We start from the raw sequence: 21,737 nt of genomic DNA, 5'->3' as shown, positions 1-21,737 counted from the left end.
TCCCAGTCAATTTATTTTGATTTTCCCATGATTGCAAACAATGAAGCAGAGTGTTTGAGGTGTGGCCTTAAATACATCCCCAGGTGTGTCGTCAATTAACTCACATGTCAGTTAACCTATCAGGAGCTTCCAAAGCAATGATCTCATCATTTGGGCTTACCCAAGTTCTTTAAAGACATAGCCCTTTTTGTGGATGTAAACTTTTGACCAAGTCGTGTAGTTCAAAGGAAATGCTACGCAATACTAAGGAAATGTATGTACATTTTTTACCTTAAAGAAAATAATATAAAATTCTCTAAGAAATTCACTCTCTCATTATTGTGGCATTTAATAAAATTAAATAATTTTGGTGATGCTGGCTGACCTGGAACAGGAGAGGTTTAACCTGTTTGACTTCAGAAAGTGAGGCAAAAAATGAAACGTGTGTTTTTGCACAGTGTATGTAAAACTATAGTTGAGTTTAAAATAGCACAAATAATGTACAAAGCAAACAACAATTGACCGTACTCTGCCACGGTACTCAGAAGCTGTTTGAAATTAAGTGCTTATGACATAAGGTGTACAAGTGTCTACAAAAAAATCTAAACAAGAACAAATATGGTGTTGTAAGGCTATGTTTCTGTAAAACGTGTTCATTTGTGGAATAATTTTGGAACTGACCTGAAAAGACAAGAGTTACTTGCTGAGTTAAAAAAAAAAATTCAAAAGCAAAGTTCAAGAAAATTACTTAAATCAGACATGAGCTGGTAAAATTGCAGAAATAATAATTTTTTAAAGATGTATCAGTATGAGTGTAATGAAAATTGTATATGTGAGTATGACGATATGATTTATAAATGCATTATGGTGTATGCCTATGAATTTCATGTACATATGCTGCTGGCAAATGCACATGTCAAAGTGCAGTTGTGTACATGAGCAGGTTTATAAATGTTTTCTTTCATTGAAATATATTAACCTATTATGTATCAATAATGCAATAAGTCAAAACATACAAAGAATAAGGGGTAGGACTAGATACGTTTTCAACTTCTTCTTCCTCCCTTTTGAACATGTAAACCGTGACTAATGATGAAGGTTTCTTCTTTTAAATCTTTAATTTTTCTGCTACTTATTTATATGTTAAATAATTTTTTAATGAGATTGGTTTTCAACCTCAGCAGCAGTTGTTGTATTAAGGGTGTGGGAGGGATTTCAAAAATACAGCAGGCCAGCTGATAAGGGTCAGAGCTATTCCAAAGACCACAAGAACACATCGACAAAGTATCTAGAAGCCTGCCTTTCAAACTCCTGTTCTTTCTTTGTCTTCCTCGCTTCCTCTCGCTTGTACTGTCTCCCTCGATCATGCTCAGAACTCCTAACACGATCTTAGGGAGGGGAGGGGGAAAAAAAGTGGGTCAGGGTGACCTATTTTTTTTTCCTCTTACAGTTCACAGAGGCAGAGGGTGGTGGTGTTATCGTCAGACGAGGAGCAGGGCCTGATGGGGAGGCAGGGCCTTGTCGCTAGACGCAGCCACTCAGAACTGGGTCAGCAGCAGAACCTACGACTTGTGAACGGTTTGTCATAATTGGGAGAAAAGCTGCAAATGAACCATAGATTATATGCCCCAAGCTGAGCACTGAGGTCTCATTGCACGCCCAGCCTCACACTTCAAAAACATGCACATATAAGCCTTGCAGTACAGCGCAGGAGTCTCTGAAGTACTGCCTCTGCCTTTGAGTTCCTCTTTGGCCCTCACAGTCTCCAGTAATAGCATTTGATTACTGCAGTCAGACCTGACAAGCTCAAAGCCCCCAGCTGCATACGCTTTTAAGTAAAGGATCTTTTCACGTTTCAATTTCTCTGACACACAATTTGCTGTTTGCTAAATTTAGACAGCTTCATCCGAGATTTGCCTGACTTTATTCAGGTCAGGTTATTTACTGTACCAAGTTCAAGTGTGGTTTAGACAGAATGATACAGATTCGTATTCAACTGCAATTACCTCTTTGCATATCATCTGTGCCAAATCCATGAATGTGAAAACATAATTTGCTTACGAAAGATCTCCAGAGTTTTTTCTCCTTGATTTTTCTACATCCAAACAAGACCTATCTTGATGAAGTGTTCCTTCCAAAACTATCATTGATAAAACCGACTGGATGCAGGGTGTCTTGTTAGAACAAGACTTTTACATTTTGAGTTTGAGGTGGTTCAAGGAAGTAAATACTGTATGGTTCAATTCAGATTTCATATATATATATATATATATATATGTATATACACACACACACACACCCACACACACCTCCAATGAAATTGTATCAATAACAATATTTTTATCTTTTATAAAATATTCTGGATATTATATATATTTTTAAAGCTATTTTTAATTACAATTCTACATCGCATTCTGCTACTCAGAATGGTGAAAGAGATCCTCTGCCTTATTTAAATGCATAGAGTACTGTACACTGCTTTTTGCAGTCATTAAATACCCATTAAAGTGCAACATGTCATCCCAGAGGGACAAATTATAAGCTTCTTGGCAAGAAGAGATGTTATGAGACAAGTTGAGCCAGGGCCAGTCCTGGCTTGGTAGCATGACACTGACTCCCTTTTGAATGCCTCTGTGTGGGTTTGGTCAGTTTATGATATATATCTGATCACACACAGCTCACTCTCATGCAAACTCTACACTCCCTTGCACTTTCTCATGCATTACTTTTGTAATCCCTCCATACAGCAACACGGATCTCTTCAAATGGCACGTTCTTATGACAACACCTTTCAAACACAAAATGGGAATATTGCAACACTATAATCCACAAAATCCACATCTTTTTAACTGTGCGGATTCTCTCTTAAACCCTTTGTGTAATTACTAATCAGCACACACCTTTGACTGCTCATTTAAAATATTAATGTACCAGCCTACCAGGCATCATCACTCAATGGGGCCTTAGTTGTTGCCTAGCAACCACTGTTTAGCTTTTGTTAAGGTGCTAGATCTGTACTTGAGTGACAATTAATTATCCCCCTTTAGATTACCCATTATTTTTAAAAGAGACAAACTGCACAATTCTACTCAAGGACTGCTATGCAAAATATGCAACCTCTTTTTTTAAATGATCACTGTTTACATCCTTTATAATCATAGCACGGCACACAATTACTGAGTATTCTGAATATTAGCCTGCCTTATGTGAGCACTATAGTAGTGTCGTACAGGTTGCCTATTTAAGGGCTTTTATTCCACCAATTGTTAGTAAGTACACACATTTCCGTGTGTACTGATTTGCATTAGCAACAGTTTGACATGCTGCTTTAAAACCCAGAGGAAGTCTGACCTGACGCTAAAATCTCACCTGCACAGCGTTAAGCCTATGCGTGCAAATGGTGACCTGGTGCACACAGACGTGTTGTTGCCTCTGAGACGAGTGATGGAGCCTAGTGTTCTATTTTTCTCAACAACAAAAAATAAAAACTAGAAAAGACCAGGCAACTAAGAAAAGGACTATATGAAAAAAATATATAGAAAAGGTGCCTGGTCTATTTATTCACTAGAGGCTGGTTGGGTTTCTAGTTCCAGTTAAAGGGGTTGATGTAGGTCAAGCCCTGCCTCCTCATAAGCACCAAGGTCAACTGTGAATGGGAGAAAAGGTGGATTAGTATGAAAAAGGCCCTGAATAAACCACATTTGTCTGGCTTCTATGCCAGTAATGGTCCCAAACGTGTAAACACAGCTATAAAAGTGTGACAGTTCCTCTTTGCCTGTATAGGTGTGTACAACTCGGAGATCACAAACCCATTATACAAGTATCCCTCTATTATATTTCGTTTTATAACCCACTGAGTGACACTTTTACTGAACAATATAAGGAATCTTTAACAACCTCAACATTTCATTTCATTAAATTTCAGAAAACTGGGATTTGATTGGATTATGGATGCCTAATTTTTCTTTACATTTGTTTCTTACCGTAAGACTGCTTTACCAACATGATTGACCGAAAAGGATTTCACCAGACCCAGCATAGTTAATAAAAATAAAAAAATAAAAAAATAAAAAATAAAAACCATAACTATATATTCTTTAGAATTATTTACTATTATCTACAAATGAGTGAAAATAGTAAGATTAGGTTGATTTGTTTAAAATTAATTGATGTTTCGTTCATTGCAGAAGGACCCTCATGAGTCACGCAGGTAAGTCTCTATTTTAATAGGCATATTAATAGGCTGCCGCAAGCTCCGTGTTTTAATCTTAATGTCAAAGAAAATGTATTTTGGCATTTTAAATTTGCGATTGAGGGGTATAACAAAAAACAATTTGAACCGGAAATACGGTTTTGATTTAAACGATGGTGCTGTATTCAAAAAGTGATGGGCATTTGCAATCACATTTAGACAGATTCTGATTTAGTCAGTTTCATGGTAAATATAAAAGTGTCAGACATGTTAATTGTACAAGCTTTAAAATACTCTCAAACTGAGACAGTCGCATACTCCAGAATGACACAGTTGGTCAGCCGGGTTTTTAAACTGCCGAGCAGCCGTAGGCAGCGTGTGCAGACAACAAATTACGCAAGTCAGTTAAAAGAGACAGCTCACCCTATGCATCATTATGGACATGAAACAAACTTTTCGTGACATTATTAGTGATTGAGAATGATAAAGATGAAGAATAACCTACTCAGTTAATCACTTTAGTTAAGACATTTGCAGCCTGGAATTCCCCAATTAAGCAGAAGGGCGGGGATTGTTGGAGACACAATGGTAAGTCTGGCATGACCTGAACCCTTTTTGACCTTGGGACTGATTACTCAATTGACTGACAGCTGCAAACCTGCCCATCACAAGGGTCTCCACCCCATTCATCCGTATATGCATACAAGGTCAAGGAGAGCTTAAAGCAGTGAAGGGTGCCACATGATTGGCTCTCCTTCTGGATAGTTACTTAAAAAGCCTCAAGAATCAGGTCAAGGTCACACACTAGCCATAATGCAAAGATAAAGTCAGTACATGTGAGTGTGAAAAAGCATAATTAGACAGTGGAGAGGGTAGAGGGGTGATTGTGGTATACATGTTCACATTTCTGCTTTCATTGCTTGAAATCATAAGCTCTAATTTGATTATCTGTTTTAATCTTCCTGCTTAGTAGACACTTTCATTCAAAGTGACTTACACAATGATCACTCTTGCACATCTTTCCCTTTCTACAGCTGGATATTTACTGGAGGAATCCAAGGTTAATTGCCTTTGCTCAAGGGCAGAGGGTGAGTGGGGTATGAGCCAGCAATCTTCTGGTCACCAGTCCATTTTGCTTAAGTAATAGGTCATACTGCCGCCTCAAGTCATCAGCACTGTGCTCACCATTTCCGTCTTAGAAATTATTATTTTTTTAAACACATTTAAGGAGAAAGCTGTACTTCCAAACTCACTTTTCGGTCTGATTACTGTGCTCTAGAACGGACAACCTGAATATGGTCACCTCGCTAATGGATTTATAAGTAGACTAGTGGTTTATAAAAGGGAAGAATTGTAGAGCAATTCAAGGGTCACTCTTCAGAGTAATAATAATAATAGTGTTCCTTTGCTATAACGTAGTTCATTTTTCGCGGCCTCGCTGTATCCAGGATTGTTTTAGTGCAATTTTGCTTGATTATTATTATTTTTTTACATTAATGTATCTAATTTTGTAAAATGTATAAAGGTTTGAACATTGGGAATGTTTAAACAAGAGAGAAATGTGAGAAAATGTAATGCCTCAATGAGAAAAGTGTATAAACTGTGTGGTGAGGGGGTTTAGAGCCTTAAAACATTTATAATAAACGTAAAACATAAGGCTAACTACTTCACGGATTTCATTTATTAGGTACTTGAATAATGCATCAGATTTATATAGCGCTTTTCTAGACACTTAACAATGGATACATGAATAAGAAAAGTGTAGAAGCTGTGTGGTGAGGGGTTTCAGAGCCTTAAAAAAATGTATAATAAATGCAAAACAAAGCTAAACTACTTTGCGGCTTTCATTTATTGGGTATTTTTTGGAACCTACCCCCAGCGGAAAACAAGGAAACACTCGAATAATGCATCTGATTTATATAGCGCTTTTCTAGACACTTAAAGACGCTTTACAATGGATACGTTATTCACTCACACTAGGGGTGGGTGATATGGCCTAAAAGGTATATCACGATATTTCAAAGAAATTTGCGGTGATGATGTTGGTAACAATTTCTGAACAATAGATTGGTGATTGGTGCTTTGGAATAATAGCACTTTTATTGCAGCACAATATTTAAGCCACCTTTTTTTTCACAATTTAAATGTAAACAAAGTGCAAATATAGCAACCGTAATGGAATCAAATGGAAATAAAAATAGCAACCGTAATGGAATCAAATGGAAATAAAAACAGCAACCGTAATGGAATTAAATGGAAATAAAAACAGGCCAGGTAGTGTTTACCCTGTGAGGTCTAATTGTAACACAACTGCTTAAAGCACATAAAGTACATTTACTTAGCAAATACAAAGAAAACACGAACCTTCAGAAGTCAGTGGCAAATTGCATGAGTCAAGAAAGTCCATTATTTTCACCTGTGCGGTTGATCCTAGTGTTGTAGGGGGGATTCACTGTAGCAGCCAGCCAGTCAACTAGATGGCGAGTTACCGGTCACGGTAAAATAAACACAGCGGACCTTTATCTTGGCCAAACAATACGGGACCGCTTCAGTGTTATCCAACCACCATCTGCTTTTTTTGTTTTTTTTTCAAAAGAAGTGCGTCTAATCAAGAGTGCTCCAGTAATGAACTTTTGTTCCCGCCAAACAACACAAGCCGTTTCCATGACCCTCGTGGGTCGTTAGCCTGCGCTTCCTCTTAACTTTAACGGCAACAGTTTGCCGCACAATTTGCAAACAATTCTATTTTTGCATCATATCTGACCTCTTGTAACCGAACAGCCTCCACACGACAAAGGTAGCTCGCTCCCACTTTGCCGAAGACGCAACAGAACTGGCTCACACGCTTTGACATTGTTTTTATGCAGCAGCGAACGATGTACGTACGTCCAAATGGACACGAAGACGTATGATGTTACGCATTACATCATCACGTCAATTTTGCAATATTGAAATGTTTTAATCACCCAGAAAAATACATCAGTAATATCGTATAAGGTACGAAAAGGAACACCCGTAACTCACACATTCACACTCTGGTGGCGGTAAGCTACTAAAGTAGCCACAGCTGCCCTGGGGCAGGCTGACAGAAGCGCGGCTGCCAGTGTGCGCCTACGGCCCCCGACCACCACCAAACATTTGCTCACACCTTTCAAACAACAGTGTGAGTGGCACTGTAGGCAATGTGTTTGAACTGTCTTGCCCTAGGGCACAACGACAGATGACTTGGGGAGAGCGGGGATCGAACAGCCAACCTTCTGGTTACTGGACGACCGGCTCTACTTCCTGAGCCACGGGAGAGCTCTCGAGAGGCCCTTGCTTGAAAGCACGGCGTGGGGGAGGGTGACTCTCCCGATCACATGTTTCTTTAGGAACACTACAAAGCTTACCTCACTTTCTTTATACCCGTTTCACATTGCTGGGGCAGAGAGCAAGTGGCCATTCTACGTCACTATGTACTGAATGCATTGCGACGTAAACAACAATGGCAGCGTACGTACAAATAAGGTTTTTACAAACTGTATTAAACTGGAAATTATTTTTGTAAAATTAATCTCATAGATATGTTAGTAACAACCAAATTAATCATATGACCAAACATGTCATTACAGTCGGGGTCACAATGTAGCAAATTTCAATTACATTTTGATCAACTAAAAAGCATATATAGTGTGTTGCTAATCCATGCAAACAATTCATATCATCACACTACATACTAGGATTTGGGGTGTTAAGCATATGATAGGGTTTCATCAAACTACTTGAAAAAGGACTGTAAACAACACTGGATTAAAATGAGTTTTAGCCCAGAAATGTTTCTGTACTTTAATCACTAAAACTACAAAGTATCTCTTACGTGCAGAAGCTATGATGACTGAATTTTACCCAATTTCACTATTTTGCTTAATGGAAACAAATCCTGGAGGCGCAACTTCGCCACCTATATGTATATGCATCCCCGCTCCATCTCACCCCCTCCTTCCCTGCTGCCTAGTACAATATATACATCATTCATAAATTCTGAAAACTCTCTTTAGTTAATTGCTCAGGAAAATGTAATTTCAAATGAAAGATTTTAGAGAGAAAGAACGAGGAAAGAACTAAATTGCAGGGATTTCTCGAACCAGATCCCACCCCCACACACCCATACTTGCCTGGGGTGACGTTGCAGGGGTACATTAGCTGTAAGCTGTGCACTGCACTACTCCATATCAAGGAAGGCATACACCCGTGTTTCATACAGAATGTTACGTAAAGCCTCCCTCCCTGCACCGGCTTACTGCACCAGACACTGTGCCCTTGCACAGGCTGCTCAAGGTTCTCAAAAGGACAGGCGGCTAAGAAGTTGGGAAGGACAGGGCTCTGTGATAGCCTGCAAAGTGAGGGAGGGGGCGGTTTCCAGTGACAGCCTTGGACTTTGAATTTAGCGCCAGACAGCCTCATGCATCAATCCCTCAACTTCCAAAGACAAGCCACTAACCTTGAAGAGGCCAGGGACTCTTCGGGAATGAGTGGCATTTTCACTTAGCCCCCAGCTTCTCCCCTTCACTCCTGGCACATAAACTGGTTAAAGTAAGACACAGTCTCTTGAGACTGTTGACCCATTGTTATAGCTTTCAACCAAAGACTTCTTACACCATGCCATTTATGTAACATTAAGCATAAACGGTGCATAACTCATCACAAGGCTTTTTGGCACATAAGCTTCTCGGGAGCTACTACTGCATTACTGCTGACTTGATACTTCAAATGCTACAAAACAGTACTTCTTAGCAGATGCAACACAACTGTCCCTCCTATTTCTGAATGAGTCACTGTCCTTGTTCCCCTTGCATCCTGCCCACTATTTCACAGCTGTGACATTAGCCTGCTTGTGGCAACAGAGACCTTCCCCATGTCTGACTGCAGCAGACTCATCACACTGGTAGAGAAACCTTCCTACTGCACCTCCACAGCCGGAGGGCATCTGCTCCACTACAGGAGAAGCAGTAGTCACTTCTACTTTCCTCCTACTCTACTCCTCTGCTGTGACCACACCAGCCCAGCCAGGGAGTCAGCTCCTCTCCCACCACTGCTCCATTCTACATTTCATCAGTCTTCAAGGTTTTAAAAAAGGGACAGCAAAGATTCCGAGTTGAGCAGCTCATATGAATTTTGTTTCCCACTGTTGCTTCCAGGGGTGTGAATTGCCTAGTACCTGGTGATTCGATTCGTATCACGATTCATAGGTCACGATTCGATTCGATACCGATTAATACCGATACGAATCTATAAATTGATTATTGCTATTTTTTAAACTCAAATCTAGAAAATACTAATCAGCAAACTTGTACATGTACACTGTAAGATTTGTATGAAAATGTATTTTTCGGAAAATTCAGGCTTATAACTGAGCTCCTGCATTTAACAAACAGGTTGCAGTCTGTTTCATGTTTGAACAGCACTGAAATAAATTATTAAGGCTTAATGTTTCATTAATATAACATTCTTCTATGCTTAATGTGTAAATTCTAACCCTAAGTAAGACGTTTTGTTGAATATTCCCATAAAAAATTGATGTTTAAAAATCGATTTGGCCGCATATTGAATCGATTCGAGAATTGCGCGCTGTAATATCGCGATATATACCCGAATCTATTTTTTCTAACACATCTAGTTGCTTCATTGATAAGCACAGGTCTAGTTGGCCTATTGCTTCGGTAATTTGACCTACATGCGCTCTTCCTTCAGTTTAGGCCTGGTAAAGATAACTGTCTGTTGCTGTCCCAAGTTTTGACCCTTCCTGACCAAGGATGACAAACGCTAGAATTTTATGATGTATAAGATTATCCTGTAAGATTATCTAATGGTCTGAGACGTGGCAAGAGTGAACTTGTCCTGATAATAGGGTCCAAAACAGGTCATGTGTGACAATCATGAATAAAGAGGTGGCAAATCCAGGTCCAAAAAGTGAAAAACCTGTCAGTTTAGCTTACCTATTAGTTTAGTTTACCTATTCAATCAGCTTGTCTACCAGCTGGTTGAGTAGAAGCACCGGTGACTTTATTCCGGGGAGCTGGGGTGCAGTGTCCGTGAGCTAATCCGCTCACCATATAGTCGTGCTCAGCAATGAATGCGTGCGCACATGCGTTTTGTAGTCGCATATACGGTCATTTACTGAAGCCACGGTGGCAGATTTGGATGTATGTGCATGTGTTCTGCTAATGTACTTATGTATGTGTATGTAAAGTAGAACGCATCGCAAATCTACTGAGGAGTGTGAATGATGTATTTGTGTTTCTTTTGCTTCTCTCCACGCAGCTATTGATCGTTGAATGCAAGCACTTTTTTGCAAAACCTTGTTTTGTAACTGAAAATCAAAAAACAAAAGTTTAATGTGTTTTCATGTTCTTAAATGAAAACAAACGTACTAGTAATGTCACTTTCACTCAATGTGTGTGCGCTCCCGCAGCGAGTGATGCCATTTTTTGTGGGTAACTACATGGGCACATCACTTGCTATGTACTAGTAAAAGTAAGCTGGGGTCCACTTCATGGCGTACTAGCACTTACACTCTCTTTCCGCTCCTAATGTACACTTTTCTTTGAGCACACGCTGCAGAAGCTAACACTTGGCTGCGTCAATTTGTGGCACCAATGAGAGAAAGAGGCTGTCCAGCCATTTGTTATTCCACACTGTTTATATGTTCTCACCATGTTGAGTATTTTCCCTTCCATTTTTTAAGATGTGCGCGTTGTGTATCTGGATTTCTCATTGTGCTGTTTCAATACAAGACCTACCCTACTCTTCCTCTGATTGGCTAGTGGCTATTAATTTGACTTATACTATTGGTGGAATTACTCATTATACTTTTGGTGGATTCAATCTTTTGATTCGCTATGGCGCGGACACATTTACGCAATACACACATATAGGGAAGGTCTTGTCCAAAAATATCTTACGCTGGAAATTCGGCACCGTGCCGTAGTACTTTAAGCAATGAGGGTTTTTACTTTCTGGACTTGGATTTGCCACTTTACCTTAAAATTGAACATGTTCAATATTTACAACCAAAAATCTTCATGTGTCTTGGGAACGCCCACGGCTCCCCATTCATGACTCCGTAGATTGTGATTTTAAATGGAATGTAGCTAATCAAGAAGCGACCTATTAATTTAAATTGAGAACACAGTTCTGGTAAGCGCAATAGTAACAGTATAAAGTCAGCTTTTGTCTCCAGTCCCAAGACCACCATCATTCCCCTCTTCTCGTGTGTAACCTTTCATGTTGCGTTTTGTGTTTGTTGTTGCTATGTTTCTTTTTCTTGTTTGTTACATTATGATAAATTTCTACCCTGGACGTCTAAATCCTAGATCGGTGGTGGAACTGAATCTGTGCTGTGTTAATACTATAATGCAACACACCAACCAGTATGATCAAAAGTAGGGATGGGGAAATACAGATACCCAGAGGTGCGCATTCCGTCAGTCAGTAACGGACGCCCGGTTTGCTGACGAATGATGAGAAACTTTTTTTAAATGATGGACAAAGCATTGACGAAAGTGGGGTTTTGTGTGTAGATGCCAAAAGGTGAGTTGAGTCACTTAGAATGCATTTCGTCAAGATTGACAGGCTGTCCGTCAGTCCATCACTGACGGATGCCAATTTTATTGCCAAAATGCTCACCTGTCTGTTGGTCCTAAAATAGTGGCAACGAAAGATGACGGAAGCATGGTTAAAATAATGTGATGGGCTGATAGACGGACGGCGTGAGGATTAGTTTAGTTCACGATGACGGACGAATGCCCAAGGCCTTCACAAATGATAACAACTTTTTGTAAAATACCCACCACTGCCAGGAACTATGAATTTGAAGAATAGAAAATTTCCATACATTTCACACAATTTTAAGGAAAAATGCACTATTGGAATATATAGGTCGTTCTTTAAAATGATTTTGTTTTTTGGGCGGAAATTGGTATTGTATAATGACTACCCAGAGTTGAGTACTGTTACTGGTATCAGTCTGAAAAAAAAGTGGTACATCCCTATTCAGAATTGTTATAATCACCTGAGTCTGTAACCGAAAAACAATCTCATGGAGATTTTAAACCATTCCTACTCTTGCAACAACCCTTAGTGAGCCATTTTCCTGCAAAGTTTGAATAATTAAAGACAATTTCAATTATCCACAATCAATATATGGAAATAATTGAGGAGCCTGTCAGTGCGCCAAGACCAAGGTGGAGCATGCAAGCAGCAGGGTTGGCGGTGAGGGTGAATGGGGATTTGGTGGTTGCAGATGGTTGAAAAGCCATTCAACAGATGAACCCTGCCCTGTGTAGCTCACATGCCATCATCCCAGCCTGCATCCAAGAGCGATAGCTGTAAAAATGCATTTAGCCGTTCCTGCCTTGTCATTAAAATGAGTCCCATTGACTTTGGTCACCTTCTGTTCATGACAGAAGCACCAATAGGAGCCAGAACGATCATTTGTGAATGAGCTAATCCTGCCATAAATTAGGTATTTGCTACAATGCAATCTTACAAGCAGTGGGACACAACATTCCATAATTTCACCTCGGAATAACTTTTTTTTTCTTTTTTGCATTGCCAAATATTACTGTAAAAGAGAATGTGTCATATGATTAAATCAAGTTTCATCACAGTTGCTGTAATGCCAAGCTCAAACTACGAGACTTTTTTGTATTTCACGACAGTCGCGCTGTCAGATTACCCGATTAATTCGTTCTGTGTCGTGGACCGGACGTGTAGTCACACTACAAGTCCGAACCCGACAAGACACCACCCGATCATAGCGTGCTGTAATGCCAAAAGCACCGCGTCGGCACTGGTTGTCGGGGTAGTGGAACAAGAAAAGCGTCAGGAAGGGTGCGTTTGTATAAATGGAACACGCGGGACAAGTGCGGCCATGCCATTCTGCATAAACATGAGCGCATTGCTCTCGCTCTCTGCTCGGTAGTTATCAAACACTGAAATATTATATTGTGTTTGTATAATTTGTGTAATTTATACTGCTTAAATATTTATTCGTATTTTACTTGTTTTAGTACAGTGCATTTGATACGCGCATTCACTCCGAACTGCCCTTCGTGGGGGAGTAAAGCCCGGCCCGACTTCTATAAAAAGATACTGTATATGTCTGTCCCAAAGATGTTCCCATCCCTACTTATGCCCAAATCATACTTTAAAAAAAATATTAGAACGACAGAATATTTTTTTGTAGGCTACTCTACACGTCGCCGTTTCTCCTCTCTCTCGTCTCCGCCGTTGCCTGACGATGGCAATGTTGGGAGGTGCATGGCTCCCGTCCATAAAATCAAAAATAATGTGACTTTTGATATGCTCATATTATGGCAACAAATGCGCACAATGCGTGCGCTATATGAGCTCAAGCAGCAGCGCCGCAGCGGCGTTTTTTTTCTTTTCTTTTCGGGTTCACATGTCTGGCCAAGTCCCATGAGGTATCCAGGGGAAAAATAAATATATTAAATATATAAATAAATAAAAAGAGCTAGAACGTGCTGGTCAGTGTGTGATTGACATTTCGCTCCCTCTCGCTATTGGTCAATGCTGCGGAACCAAAAGGACGACGACGTGGGTATGTTACATTGTGCGACAAGACAAGCAAAAATTCTGACATGCTAGACTTTCGTCGTGATGGTCGTGAATCGTCCCAGACAACAGGTGACCAATTGTTGAACATGTCAAGGCAACTCAAAATCGTTCACGACATGCCCCGTTTGTCCGCGACACGTCGGTCCGGCCAAAATCGGGCTATTTTCTTGTAGTCTGACCAAGGCATAAGGTACAGTAGAACCTACATGGTCAAAATCCAATCCATTCTAGGATACTCGTGAGCCTCCAATTTGTTCAGTTTTCCAAACTCTGACACTGGACTTTAAATCAATCTGTTACAGCGTCAAACTGTCAGCATAATAAAACTTTACAAGCACTGCTTAAGTCAGCGATTGCGTTCTATGAATTCAGCAGCGGCGCCCCACCATTCCTAAATGGGTAGCCACCACTCCTTCAAATTTCCAATTAAAGGGAAAGTAACGTGAAAAAAACACTTTTTGGAGCATTTAGCCATGTAAAAATGCTAATTCCTCACCCAAAACATCACCAAAGTGTTTTTTTTCTCCAGTCGCCCCTAGGTCATTCTGCTCTCCAAGCACCAGCCCCTCCCAACCCGAGAAAACAAGCGGGTGCTCACTCTATGACGTCATTAGGTGAAGGTGCGGACCCACCCCCGCAACTCCTATGCGGACTAAACACACGCCCACTTTCTGAGACCTCCATGTTCGCAGGATATTGATAAAGGTAGCCTTTAATAGTAAATATTCTGTCCAAATGAATTCAAATAGGGTTGGTAGGCTTTTATTTTGAAATTGACCCTCGAGGCGCATGGTGGCGTGTCTTCTAACTTGACTTGTTACGGTCCACGGTGTTTCGTAGCAGTTTGCCCCCACCCCAATGTGCTGACAATGTGCTCATGTACACCTGATTGGGAAAAACTGATTTGATTGGTTATGATGCTAGGGAGGTTGTGAAGCTTTGGTTTTCCCAAGGGGAAGATGGTTGGGAGGCTTCGCTATACTCTGTGTTGAACAAAACAATGTTCACATAAAAGAACAGCTTTTTTTCCCCTCATTGTTTTCTTTTAAAGTTATATAAAATAATTGACTTGTTTTACCAGCCGCTGCTTGTTGCAGACAGTTCTTGCTATAGTAAAATATCTTGTAAATATATCTTTAGTCTGTCAATCTTTACAAAATATGAACCTACAGTATGCAAATTGAGATGACGGTACATCAGCAAATATGGTCATGCTGCAACTCCCCCAAAAACGGTGCAACCAAATCCTGTGCGGTGTGGTGTGACCAAATTAGTGTAAAAGTTAGTGTAGAGCTCTGGAGTCACCACCGACCCCGTTCCCTTGACGAATTAATTTCTGTCGCGCCTCGCCACTCAAGGCACGATGTGAAAAAAAAATCTTAACAATTTTTCACAACCCAAAATTGGCCTGCTCCTGCTGTTGAACAAAATCCTAGAGGAAACACTGAACGTTATGGTCCGAAGGATTTGTTTTGGCCTGTCCGGGATGTTTCTGGACAAAAACTCAACATTTCCCTTACAGCCAAGCCACAGAGGCAAGCTACTATCAGTGGCATATGCAAATTTCGCGGTGTGAACGCCCGCTCCTGATTGGTGGACTGTTCCCGCGGAAGTTTTAGGAGTTTGAGTCTTGTGTCTTGTCTTGTCTGCATATGCAAATTCGGCTGTGCGAACACTGGCTCCTGATTGGTGGGCTAGTTTTCACGCTTGTTCCTGGTTGGCTGCTTCCTCGAGCGTCAGTTTTGAATGTGTTTACAAACAGCAACGGAAAAACTTCGGACCATACATTAAGAAATATTTTAACATTAATAGTGACTATATAGTTTTAAAAATCATTTAACCACCAGTTTAATATTAAGACAATAAAACAAAACAAAAAAACGACACACAAGCATAAAAAAAAGCTTATCACTAATATAAAATGTCCAAACAATACACAAAATAGTATATATTGTTGTTGACAAGTGACAACTGGTGTAGCAACTAGCCAGTCCGTGGCTAGAAAGCTAACACTGGCAGCTAAAATTTGCAGTAAAATACACCGCCTAAAGCTGTGTAATATGGCTAAAAAGTGTATCATGATATAAGTGTTGCATATCCGTCAATATCATTAATTATTGATAATTTTTGTATTATTTTATTTTAACATAAAATATTCAACCTTTAATAATAATAATAACACAACGATGAAAAAGTCAAATCTAACTATCAAGAGGGAAAATACCATTCAAAATGTATTGTAGTAAAACTGGTATTCAAAGAATGTGCGCTGTTTTTGTGTATATTTTAATCCTCAATCAGTGCACTATAAATTATTATTTGCCAAAGACACTACCATAAAGCAGGGGCATTGATACAGTTTTCTTCATTCAATGTTCATAATTGCAAAGACTGATTGGGGACAGTTTTGTGTACTCAACTAAAAATTTAAAACATTAGCACTACGAATCTGTTATGATACAAATCTCAGTACAGTAACAGCTATGGAGCGGGATACAGTTATTAAACCATCAATAAAATGGCCATTTACATCAGCTGACTCAATGCATACTGCTTACAAATATAAAGACCAAACAATTAAGAGAAATGAGCTTGAGGTCAAAAGGCCTATGATGTGATTCCCTGGTGGGCTCTAAGAAGATGAGAATGCACTTCTGTTGCTTAACATCTACTGTCAAAGTGCCCTTGAACAATGTTTAGTGGCCAAAACCGTACTGGGCAGCTCCCAGGTTTGTAATAAATCAAAAAAAAGTGCAGTAAATGCCTTGACACTTGTTCTACAAGATTGTGCATCAATCCCCCCCCCCCCCACCCCAATCCCTCTCACCACCAACACCCAAAGAGTGACTCAGTAATCAACCCTCAAAAAATGTTCGGGTGTGTGTCTTACACTTGTGACTGACATTTGAAAAAAATGGATTTGAACTCTTGCTGAGGTACGTATGATGTACAAATGTGGAAAGCATATACTGTTACAGTGTAAGAAATGTATTGGAATTTCATGGCTGTTACAAAATAACTATAAATGTCATTTCCAACTAGACAAAGTGCAATTTCTGCAGAAATTGTGTGGGAATGCTGAAAAGCTGAACGCTATTGGCTGAATGCTAAGATTTGAATGTATGTGCTTATGATGTAAATTGAAAGATAAAATATGTGAAAATTAAAAATCTTTAATTGTAGTTAAATGACAAATGGATAAAAAGAAACCTTGAACTGCAATCTGTCTAAGGTGGGATTTAATCATTTCAGAGAAATTATAATTCACTGTCCTGATATGGTGGTCAGTTGGTATACATGCATAATACTTAGCATAACGGCCATGGATATATTTGCAATGTACAGTCGGAAGAGGGATTTGAACCTGCAACCTCCTGGTTACTGAACAATGCACTTTACTAGTGCTTCCGGGCAGTATCAGACTCCTGGCAGTGATGATCAGTTGTATATATGGAAGTGGGCGTGGAAAGTGGTACTTAGAAAAAGTTAAATGTCAGTCCCATTGAAAATGAATGGGGAAAAGTTTATATTTAACGTTAAATTGTGCGAATACTGTGAGTAATGTGGAATCAGACAATATATACATTGGGAGTCATGAATTTTTGAAGCAAGTTGAAATTTGAATAGTGTAAATCGAAAGTATTATGTGGGAGAGTCGTTTCTTGGCAAACAAGTGTGGCGAATAAAAATCACAATATGACAAACAACACTTGCAAAAAGTCATGGGAAATGATTAAGTAAATATTCAGCACCCTCCCAAGAATTTGCATTGAGCAAATGAAATGCCCCATTTCTGTTGCAGGCTAATGGAGTAGATACCACTTTGACACTTCCGACTTCCGGGTTTCACACATCAGCGTCATTTCCGGCCACTAATGGCGGCGCTCCACCACTCGCACCCCGACTCCTGCACCCCCCCCCCCCCCAAACTGCGTGCTCCCATCCATCTGCGGGAGCGCGCAGGGCATCTCAACCCTCTGAAATGCTTCGGAAAACTGAGACAGACAGACACACTACACACTCGCACCCGTCGAAGAGAACGCGCATTCGAAGGGGCACAAAGGCGGAAGCGCAAGAAATGGGACGCGGCCCACATGTCGCTAACAGTTAACGGAAACAAACCGATGTGTGAAAACCGGGAAGTCAGAAGTCCCGCCTCCTTCGTGGCATATACCCCATACACATCACTCAAAAGCAACTTGCAGGATAATAGCAGGCAACTAAAGCCAATTCAAACTACACTATACACAGACCTGGCCACAGAACACTATAACAAGTAAAACTGGCAAGATTGCCTCTGAATGGGGAGGTTTTTTGGTTCTTGTGACTACAAAGGGCAAACTGAACAACTTTGAAGTATAAGTTCAGGTCAAATAATTAAGCAGCTTAACTGCTCAACAAAAGGAAGGCTAAATGGTAGAACCCCAGACACAGCTTTAAAAAAGTTAAGACTCCTCTCTACATTATTCTAAACTTGACTGATGCTAAATTAGGTTTGTGAAAGGTGGTGCATTAACTGAACACACAATTCCTTTGTAAACATTTATTGCAACAGCAGGCTGCTGCTGGGAGGCTTTCAAATGTGCCCTTTTCAAACCTAAGACCAAGATGTACTTTGCCTCCTTTAATGTAACTTGTCGCAAACCTCAGCTTATGACCTTTTGTCTCTGCTCTCTGCCAAAGTCAAATGGAGCAACAGGACATTGAAGGAAACACACCTCGCCACGCAAAGGCCAGTCAAAGGCTGCTACTTACTTACACAACGAAAAAACTTTGAACTCAAGCATCACGCCATGATGACACAAACATTACAGGATGCTTCATCAACACAAGAAAGAACCAACATAATTTTCTCTCCATTTCTCCAGTTAAAAGGCAGTACAACTGCCAAAAATCTGGCTTTGTAGATTAAATTTAAAAGCCTTTTTTTTTTAATTATTATTATTACTTTTATTCTGTAATATTAAAAAATGCTCACTTGTCACTGTGGTAACCTGTAATGTAAAAACAAAAATATATGAAACATTGATTGAGACCAAAACAAACATCTAAGCTAACATATTAATGTGTAAAGTCTGAGTCTTGCTATTTAGTACATTACAACCCTAATTGAATCCTCTAGTTTAACACAAGTATTTCAAGACAAGAAATCTGAAACATTGATTGACATTGAGTCTTGCTATTTAGTGCATTACAAATAGGGACAGACCCACTGACCGATTATCGGCTGCGATATTAGGCATTTTGACAAACATCGGTATCGGCCGGCCTTTTTTGAAAATCTTGACGGTCGATAAAAGGTACAGCTAAATCCATTTTAATCTCAAGGAACTATTTATTTAAATTTTTAGTTAACTTCATAAGAGATGCTGTTGATCCTGCGGAAACTTCTGAACCTTTTGTTTTTGTTTGACATCAAAACAAAGAAATGTGAAAATTTAAGATTCTGATCTTTTTTATTTTGGAAAAAACAGAGCTATGGTATTTACTTCTTTAAGTTTCCATTTAACTATTTAAGACGGAGTAATAACCTTGGTAACTTCCTGAATTGTATTTTTTTTAATCTAAGATTAAAAAACTGAAAATGTATTCAATTTTAAAAGTCGGAAAATTTGTTCAATAAGCATTAATGCTTTAAGACATTACAACAAAGTCACAAATAGCATTTGTATTAATTTATTTATGTGACGCCAATATTTTCCCCAATTTTTACTGAAAACAAATATCGGCTTCAAATATCGGTTATTGGCCTCCTTGACTACTAATAATCCGCATCGGCCATTAAAAAAACATATCAGTCTATCTCTGATTACAAACCTAATCTAATTCTTTAGTTTAACACAAGCATTTTTTATTTCCCTCACATTGTTCATTCTATATCCAATGATTGAGACAGCCTGAGATGTTATGAACTACAGTAACTTACTAACTAATGCCTTTACTGTTCTGTTGGCTTTGAACGTTTCCCATAGCCTACTAATGTAACATTCAAAGACTAAATAACAAACCATTCTGTGGGGTAGCATTGACGTTAACACAACGGTGGTGCTCAGAGTCCCTATGATCAATTTGTGACAGTAACCTTACAGTAGCAGTACGTTGCTTTCATTTTTCAGTGGCTTTCAAGTTAACGATTCTTTATTCACAACTTGTTTTTGTTGTGTGTGTTTTTTTTTTTTTTACCATTAACATTTTACACACAAAAGGCCCCGGACTAGTTTATTGTTCGGCTATGCAGACACAGTCAGTCGGCGGCTTTATACTTCATCACATGCAGCATTTTCGGTGCAACATCCATACGCGCCTCTCGCCTTACGACACCCAACCAACCTCGCCTGCCCCCGATAAAATGCGTTATAACAAGGCACAACAGTCCGCCCCGCGTCCGTTCTGGGTAACCGTGTACATTTTCACCCCATGTGTTTGTAACTGTATGTATAAATCTCCTACCTGCGGTGTCCAGCCCAGTCAGCCGGAGTGGCGCATTAATATTCGACACGGGTAGGCAAATCCATTGAAAACGGCATGCATCTGTTTCGTCACTCCGAGCACGAGACAAAAAAATGGCGAGTCGGGCTTTCGAAATCAAAACATAGTCCAAAAATGCCCCATTGACTCTTTTTCCCCACTGTGCCACAACAGTCCGACCAAAGGTGTACTGCGTGTGGCCAGTGTGTGGGAATTGTTTATTCGCGGTGTCCCTTCTGTCAAGCACTGAGCGGGGACAATCACACTCCTCCTCCCCGCCTGCTGCTTTGACACCACCCTTAAAGGGATACGCGCTTCACCGCCCACACATAACAATCAAAATGAAATAAAGACGTTGGATGAACGACGTGGAAGTGATTATTAGATCATTTTAGTCCCCAATGACCCTCGCACAGGCAGTTCAACGTCACACACAACGTATTTTTGTTTTTAGGTAGAATGCATATGACATACTGTACTCGTGTATCAGTGACGTCATCAGGTTCTTGTGAACTGATGTGACGACGATAATCACATGCGATAATTAAAACAAAGAAATATGCATGAATGTATTTTTATTAGATTAAGGAATTAGAAATAAAAATATTAAATGCAACATAAAAGTACACAAACAATACAGGGTAAATCACCCATGTAAAAAAGTCAGTTCTCGATTAGTGAATATATTCTATTCTTTTTTTTTTCTTTTTTTTTACATAATTTATTTTAAATTATATTACTAGATTATTTTACACAACTTATTTAAAGAAGAACCAGCCTCAAACTGTTATGAGAACGAAAATAGTGTTGCATAGCTATTGTCTTTTTCCTAATTGTGACAAATAATTTGCATAATGTCACATTAATGACTATCATTAATAAAAACATATAATAATAGCAGTCATAGTTCAAGCAAATTTTCAAACTATGTGTTTCAACCTGTTAGCCTTTCACCTTTATCACAACCCAAGGAGTAGCTCTCAGCTTCAAAAAGGTTTGTGACCCCTACATTACTTTATAGACCTTTTTCACACTTTCGCATTTTGTGTCCGGAAATACGCAATCGCTGTGGATCACGACTTCCGGTGTGGTGCACAGCGACTGTAACAATACCACAGGCTAAAAATAAAAGCCACTGTATCGTACCAAAAATGCTCTTCCTGTGTTTTAAACTTTATTAAAGCAGCCTTACCTTTTATTTCATTTGTGTCCCTGTGACACAGAACTAAAACAAAAGTGAATTCGATAGATTCTGCGGCAGGAAAGAGCACTTTTTTTTTTAAATCAGGAAATGTGGCTTAATCTCAGAAAACTACAACCAATCGTTATCAAAAGTCACATGCACATACTGTACGTATGCCCACAGTAATGTAAAAGCGATCGACACAGTATTTTGGATTTTATAGGCATAGATGTGCACATTTGTCATGTCGCTTAGTGAGGAAAATGCTTATGAATGTCTTCAAAATCCAAACTATTA

At 39.5% G+C, this 21,737-nt stretch overlaps 1 protein-coding gene across 1 annotated transcript in view; it reads right to left on the bottom strand.

The window, feature by feature from the left end:
- The window catches only part of nrip1b (nuclear receptor interacting protein 1b), a 65,397-nt gene extending 44,843 nt beyond the window's left edge, over positions 1 to 20,554 (bottom strand). Inside the window, exon 1 of the mRNA XM_086099066.1 lies at positions 20,240 to 20,554. The gene's annotated coding sequence lies outside the window, so the exon portion shown is untranslated. The remainder of the gene's footprint in view (positions 1 to 20,239) is intronic.
- Positions 20,555 to 21,737: the final 1,183 nt, after the last annotated feature.

The sequence above is a fragment of the Leptonotus elevatus genome, chromosome 16 (assembly GCF_054856555.1).
Source record: "Leptonotus elevatus isolate MCC_2025b chromosome 16, RoL_Lele_1.0, whole genome shotgun sequence".
Taxonomy (NCBI): domain Eukaryota; kingdom Metazoa; phylum Chordata; class Actinopteri; order Syngnathiformes; family Syngnathidae; genus Leptonotus; species Leptonotus elevatus.
This window is presented reverse-complemented; position numbering and strand designations above follow the sequence as displayed.